Source organism: Echinococcus granulosus, assembly GCF_000524195.1.
Source record: "Echinococcus granulosus chromosome Unknown EG_S00072, whole genome shotgun sequence".
Lineage (NCBI taxonomy): Eukaryota > Metazoa > Platyhelminthes > Cestoda > Cyclophyllidea > Taeniidae > Echinococcus > Echinococcus granulosus.
In genome coordinates, this window is record NW_020170452.1 from 1,876 (window position 1) to 9,710 (window position 7,835).

The following is a 7,835-nucleotide window of genomic DNA, read 5'->3' on the forward strand; positions in this document are numbered from 1 at the left end:
CCTCCTCCTCCTCCTCCTCCTTTGGCCAGTAAATCAGAGAGCGGCCGAATTCCACTGAAGTTTACACATTTTGTAATGCAAAAAGGAAATGCTTTCTTTTCCTTCTTAAGCTTGCCTGTTGATGGATAAAAAAATGACATAGCTTTGGGAATGAAGGTCATCTTTTTTCCATGTAATATTAAACAGAGTTAGGCAATGGTTTATAAATCACCTTACTTTTAAATTACCGGCCTTTTTTCGTGGGAGCAGGGGGCGGTGAGAGAAGGGGGGGGGGTTAAGGAGTTGATCCACAAATTTCCTCATATCTGCTTATTTCAAGTATTTTATTTACTCTTTAGAGGGGAATGTTTGAATCGGATGTGAGAGCCTGTTGATTGGGAATTTATGGTACAGCAGGTCCCGCGTCCGCCTCAACAATAAGTGGATGCTTTTGATGTGACTGAGGCAAGGACTAGTGCGTGGGAGATGGTAAACACTTTTGTGAAGTATTAACAACTTTTTATGTGTTTACTCTCTTGTAGAGGTTATTACTGGGAAATTGGAGAAATGAGAAGCATGGATGGGGTATTTTGTTTAACTATTTACATAAGTAGGCTCTTCATTTCCCACAGCTTGTCCTCCTAAGCATTGTAGCACCTTGAATGCATTTCGTAGGCTAGACACTATTCGTGGTGATATTTGATTGTTATCCATTCTTCGTTTTAGGTGAATTAAGTAATGTTCACTTCAAGCCGGGACTACAGACATTACCAGTCAACTTGACCGGAGGATATGACTACACCTCCATCTTCAATACACTAGAACATTGAGGTATTAAAGGTAAAGTGGATTAGACTTTCTTAGAACTGTTAAATTATACTGCTATCCCAAAATGTCTTTGTACGTTAGTGTGGATGTGCAATCTCAGCGTTTCAAGCCTGAAAGTCTCGGTTTTATTTGAACAACTGCCTTATCGCTCTACTCGCCAAATGAGACGATGTTACTATTTCAGATACCACACTTTTCAGATATTTTCTTTGTACTGACTGTCATACAGGAGTGAAAGGCTTTTCAAAGCCCCTGTATTAGTGATCTGTGGCGCTCCGAGGTTCCTCTGACCCTTTAGCACCTCAAGTATTCCCCGACATCTCAAGAATCCACTTTGATAAAACAGAATATGTTTTACAAATATATGGAAGAGATTGAAGTGTCCATGCAATTAAAGACTCAGTACTGAAAGGAGGAACTTTATTACTAACATTAGAGCGGGACTGAAATGCCAGTCACTGCCATGGCGGAATTACAGCCTGCTGAGATTGAAGGCCCCACACAGTCAGATGTACATTAAAAGAAATATCAAATTGCCATGATGCAATGTCAAACGAAATATTCTTTCACAAGGCATCAAGAGTCTTGCCATCAAAACACTGTTGCCCTTTAAAAGGCAAAGTGTTTACGACGACCGGATGCTTAAAAGGTCATCTGTCGACTAATATCACGGGACATAAAGAGAGAATTCAGTACTTTTTCTTCTTCTTCTTCTTCTTCTTCACAATTTGTTCCATTGAATGTGAGCAATTTGAGCAATCGATGATCTAAAATAATGGTCCACAAGAAGATAAAACCCCAATCTCACTTCCTGTAGCTCCAGCAGACCCGAGACATCCAGGGAGGAACCTGCTTTACCTCATCATCGGTAATGAATTATCTCCAGGCGTATAATAACCCTTCGAAATTGTATCAACCAATTCTACGGATTGACTGGCTGCCTGCATTTAGGGGTTCACAAAGACCACTGCTGTGGATTGGACTGGCAGTCGCCGTAGCCCGAATCGTCAGCGTTTGCAACCCCCATTCACTGCGTCATGTCACCTACCGTTTGGAGTAAAATTTGTCCGAGATACATGAGCCGACTATTACAGGCAGTAATAGTAGAGCATACTGCCAACTCACAACTGTGCTTACTGCCATCTCAGGGTCCCAGCTTAATTTAAACATTCTTTAATGTCATGGCGGTAGATTTCCGCTGTGGCTGACTGATGGTGTCTGTTTACTATTGTTGTCAAATTCATCCAGTTTGCTTTGTTTACCTTTTCAACCTCCTTCATACGCGATCAGACAGAGTAGACTGCCCTGTTCAGTAGAAAAAGTAATTAAATCACCACAACCAGCTTCATTGTTGTCTTGGATCAGTGATAGTTTTTAATCATTATACTTGCGCTTTGGCAAGGCCATGCCTGATTAAAGATGAGATCAAATTAAACGCTCTGACTTGTTCATCCTTCAGATCGCATTGAATAAAGTGAACACAATCTTGTGGTAGGTTCTGGTTGTGGAATGTTGGGAGTCTGAACGATGGATGTAATCGAATATTTTTATATTCAGTCATCTTTGGTGGCGCAACAGAAGGAAAATGGGTCCACTACTGGAGTAGAGAACCGATTGGGCGGGTATGGTGAAGATGCTGACTGAATCATGAAGGCTCAAGCTACCGTGTGGTTGAATAATGCGCTCAGATCCCTTTGCCTATTGAATATTGTATCCAGAGTTATCCTTCATTATTCATACACTTTCCGCGTCATAAATTTTCCCGTAAAATAGGAAAAAAAGATCGGAAATGGCGAAAAAGCCACATCTGAGATGCAATTTATACTGCGAACATCTGTGAGTTGACCAGCACTGGGGAGGGACTCATTCCAGAAAGTGCTCCAAAATGAATACCTTCCAAGTGCCAATCACCCAAAAGTAAAGTTAGAAATGGGAGATGGCACATCAACAGGTCGAAGTAAAATACTATATTCACGACGAAGTTGTGAGCGGTACTCTATTTGGCATCATTTTTATCTCCTCGAATCTGATTCCGATTTGTTACTGGTTAGTACACGGAGATCACGATCAAGGAAGTCAACATATTTACGATGATGCACCATTTGTGGATCTTATCAGATTTATGTGTACACACCTCTGCTGTTCGCTGGGTTCCAAATCACCACCCAACATGGGACGAATAAGTGGCTACGGGGGTACACACGGGCGGCAAGACTGAAGAACTCGCGTAATCAAATAAATGATCCGGTGGATGTGCATGTGACCAGTGACATCACAGCAGTCGGAGCTAGAGGTCAGATGGGAGCTTAAACTAGAAAGTGTTCAAGAATATTTAAGAATTCTGCGTCAGAGGGGAAAAGTCAACTCACAAACAAGAATCCCAGAAAGTCCAAACCTCCTAGATTTTTTTTAACATTACAGGTAACTCCGGCATTTCCGCGGTGTTACATGACCTACAGACAAATATTCATGCACTTTTGGGGAACTCAACCACAAAGATCAATCAGCAAAACCATCTTTTAGTTTTTTGGAGGCTTTCTTTTTCCGAACCTTGTTTTCGAGAGATTATTTAGTTTAAAACCCGCCAAACAAGCGTCACATTTAGCCATGGAGAGTAGTACATAAAAAGAATGCCGTTCCTAATCTTAAATGGCAAAACAACTCAGCCTGTTTTACAAAATCACGTAAAAGTACAGCAAATAGCCAAATCCCTGCATATGTAACAGACTTACAACGGCGAAATTTTCGCATACTTTTAAACACCCATAAATGTGGCTTATATATTTTTTACTATTAAAATAACTTAAAGGATCGTGTGCCACTTTCCTTAATGGCAAAATTACCAATTTATTCATGTTGCTATTTTTTATTTTTCTAACCAACTACTCTTGCTTTAACCACCCCCAAATTAAAATTTATCTTTATTCTGTTTTTTTACTGAAAGTGCAGTAACGGGTTGTTTTGTCCCCAATCTTAATCGTGTGAAAGCGCGCTTTTCTCAGCAGTAAAAAAAGTATTTATTTTTTAGCGTACATTTTAAGTGTCCTGTGGAAAATGCGAAACGCTCTGGAGGGAATTCCCTTCCACTCCAAAAGTGATTCAAAATTTTCCCTCTGCCACGGCCTTTGTCCACAACCAAATACTCGGCCATTAATCTTGTGGCACAGAGGCTACAATTCTTGCCTCATCTGTAGATTTACATTGCACCACCTGTTTATCACTCAAAAAAGCACGACATACCGCGTAATTAGTTGTAAATAAAACATCACCTCAAGGCATGTATATCCCAATTATTCTATTTGCAGAAGATTAATGAAGTCCCGCAAGTCATAGTAAATTAGGTAGGGAAAAAACCAATTCTAGATTGCTTTCATAGCTGGAGGAAGGCTTAAATTTGGATTTTAGACAAAAGTGGAACAACTTCCTGTCGAATCGTCTAATTCCTCTTCTATAAATGCATTTAAACAAAAAGGTAATAAAACAAATATATCCGCGCTAATTAAGGTGGAAAAAAGTTGATTCTCACATCGTTCCTCTTTTAAACAAAAAGTCGCCTTCTTTGCCTTAAAAATAAATTTTTATTTTCTGGGATCCGATAGTAAGGTGCATTGTGTTAGTTCCCGGTAATTAGTACAAGACCTGAAAATTATACGGTCGTTAGGAGATCGGACTTTTGTAATTTCTCTATATATTTAGCATCCTACAAAGTGGATTTTCGCCTACGTTCAATTCTTCCCACGGAAAGGGGTTGGCATGTAGAATGTGCTAACAGCGTGGACCAACGTCCAGTCTTAAGGCCTACAGCTCAAATGCCTTATTCCCGTGTACGTTGTCAGGAGAGGGAGGGTGAATTCAGTCAAATTGTTAGGGGTATCATAGGGGATTAGCGGGGGATTTTCGCCCTTCTCGCCGTGAAGCCCACCACTACCCACCCGCCTGTGATTTGACCTCCAGACTGGTGGTATGAGGCATAGGTAAGGTTTAAAAAATTAAGAAAGCAGCAATTCAAAAGGGCGGGTTTTTCCGTACTTAAACATTTTGGAAAAGGTATGTGTACATTTTTTCTGGATTTTAGATGCTTTTTGAGCCATAAATGCGTCGTAAATGCTGGAGAATGCACATAAAACCTGATTAATATTTTAGGGGAGCAAGGCTTTGGTCAAGGCTACTGTTTTTTTCTTAATTAAAAATGAATCAAGTCACGTATTCGGGCATACAGGTATGGAAGAATGGCTTGGGAGGCTGTAAATTAGGTGCATGGACCCACGAAGTCGGAGGGCACCAACATTAAAAAAATGGGGACAAATAGGCCTTGTTGATTGCTCCTTGCGACGAGGTGACATTGGATGCCACCTTCTTTCACATTTTTAAACACCATTGAGGCGCCTTACTGGCCTTGTGTTGCTCATGGTCAGACGATGCTTCTCACCGAGCACATTTGACACACCAACGGCTATATTTAGACAACTTTGTGGCCTCCATAGACCTGAGGTTCAATATACACTCCTCCTTGTCACTCGGCCATCTGCCTCCATGATGGGCGTTTTCAAATGGTTCATGTGTGGTGTCACCCAAGATAACATAGCATTTGCCTTCTTCTGGAGCACCCTTTATTGCCAAGTTGGCAGGTTATTCAAGGGTAGTCCAACCACCGAAGATCTTAAAGCCCACAAATCTGAGGGCAATTCAAAAACATCCTTTTAGGCCACTGAAATAAATCTTTGCAAAGAAACTTATAATGTAGACAATAATTTTTCTATGTGGGAGTTAAATTCAGACGGCCGCCCACAACGTTCTGATCGGCGATGGTCCAATTGAACAATGCAATAACTGAAACGCCACCAAAGAAGGTTCGCATGTTAAAGAAATCAAAGGTAGTCTGTATTCATCTTTTGAACAAGGTCACCTTGGATTCAATCCTTTTTTTCACAAACACACACAGACGAGAAAAAAATCCAACATATTCATCTTCGAAAATCGCAAATAAAGAGGTCTGAAGGTGACATTTGTGCAAGAGAAGGGGTTAAATTTTGTTGAGAACTTGTAGCTTGAATTTTAATTAACTTATGTTATTAAAGTTGTTAAGTAATTTGTTATTTTGCTTCGAGATAATATTTATTTGTCCGTAGTTTGAACTTCCGTTTTGGCAGTCCCGCCTTTCCACTGGACCGTCGGACCTTCAGCCAGTGCGTGGGACGCAAGCGAGGCCTTGACGCACTACGCCTTTAACACACTTCAAAAGCTCTCCTTTTTTTTCACTAAAAAACCAATCTCACTTGTTATAAAATGTGAATAACTGATTAAATTTTCCCTTTAATTCAACACAAGTTTTCCTCTCCCCTGTTGCATTGTTTTAATTAACTCAACCTCATGCATCAGTGATCTCTGGAGAAGAAAATAATGAACAAGAAATCAAATAAATTGTATCTTTTTGCGTTTAAAGACTTTTCTGTGGTTCTAAATGTAATATCGTCGTGATTTGATGTTTGGCTCACCTTCATGTCGACACACGCGCCAGTTCTTTTTTGTTGTCACAGGCTGTACATCCGGTGGATGGTACAACCTCTTCGATCATGTCACCGTCAATGACAAAACTTCTCTCATATTGGCATAGTGCTAAAAGGCAGCAAACAGGGTCCGAGGGCAGAATCACTACGATTTCTTTGATATAACCGATACGGAGGGCTGATGCCCAAAACGGTGGAGATTTGCCAGTCCCCTCAGCTTCGAGTTCAACACAATGACTAATGGCATAGTGAGTGTTAACTAACCTCTAAGGAGAGTTCATTGTAATTTATCAGGACAAGAATGTAAAATTCTTCTTTCCCGTATTGCTTTAAGGCAAACTTAACTGCGGCGCAGAACTTCTTCCATTCTTCCGCCTCGATGCTGGGAACGCGATATTCAGGAACTCTGACCAGGCTTAAATCACTGTCAACCGTTAGTAGGCGGCATTCATCCTCGGATTCGGTTGAGTGTAGCAAAGTCGAGGTGGATGACTGCCAAAAAAGGCGATTTCATGCTTCTTTTTAACTGCCCCCGTGATAACACGACTCTCCGGCCATGGCTACAACGTCTTGGTCGTTATACACGTCTAGTGGCTACGTTTCTGGACATGGCCACAGCATTGCAACGCCAGGAGGGCGATTGAAATTAATTGCAGTTTTTAAGTGCAGGACTTGTTTAAATCGACCAAATGTTTTACCGCTATTTGAAATGGGCGAATCTTATACGCTCAAAGCAAATCTGTCCTTTTTATACATCAGCGAATTTTATTTGTAAATTTGAAATGTTTAATCTCAAACGAGAGTTAATTTCTTCACTTTCATAGGTGGGGGGGGGGGGGAAAGGTAGACTTTCTTGCTTCTATTTTCGCCTAATAGGCTTCACCATTACAGCCTACCTCGGCGCTTGAGTTCAAAGTGGATTTTTCATCAGCTTCAAAGGCTATCTATCACCCTACATTAACTCCTAATCCCTTCGTGGTTGGTTAATTACTCGGCCAAATTGTACATACAGGATACCGGGGCACGGGGATTACTTCTACCCTCTTCAAAGCTAAGCTGAGCCAAGTTAGTGGATAGATAGGAGGGCAAAATTAGCCCCGACGAAGTCAGAACTTGGGAGCAGGTCTTTGAGGTGACCATAAAATATACATGAATTTTAATGTACACACGTAATGGATATAAATTTTAGCAGCCTATGGGCTATCCAAGTCCATCTCGCATCCACCCAAGTAGAAAATAAACAAGTCTTGTTGTGTTTCCAGGCCATAATTGCATCGCGGTCCATCTGATACCAAAGCCAGGGCACGTGACTTTAGATAATGCACATTAAATCCCACCATAACCTTTTATTCCCGGGGGGGTGAGTAGATGGAGGAAGTGGGGGGGAGGAGAGAGAAGGGATTTTTGATTTGCCTAAAAATACGGAAAAAAAGGATGAATACGTAGATGCCCCTACAGCTGCTTTATAGCCAACCATCCTGTTATGATTACACTTTGCAGCAACCTTTTGCCATAACTAAT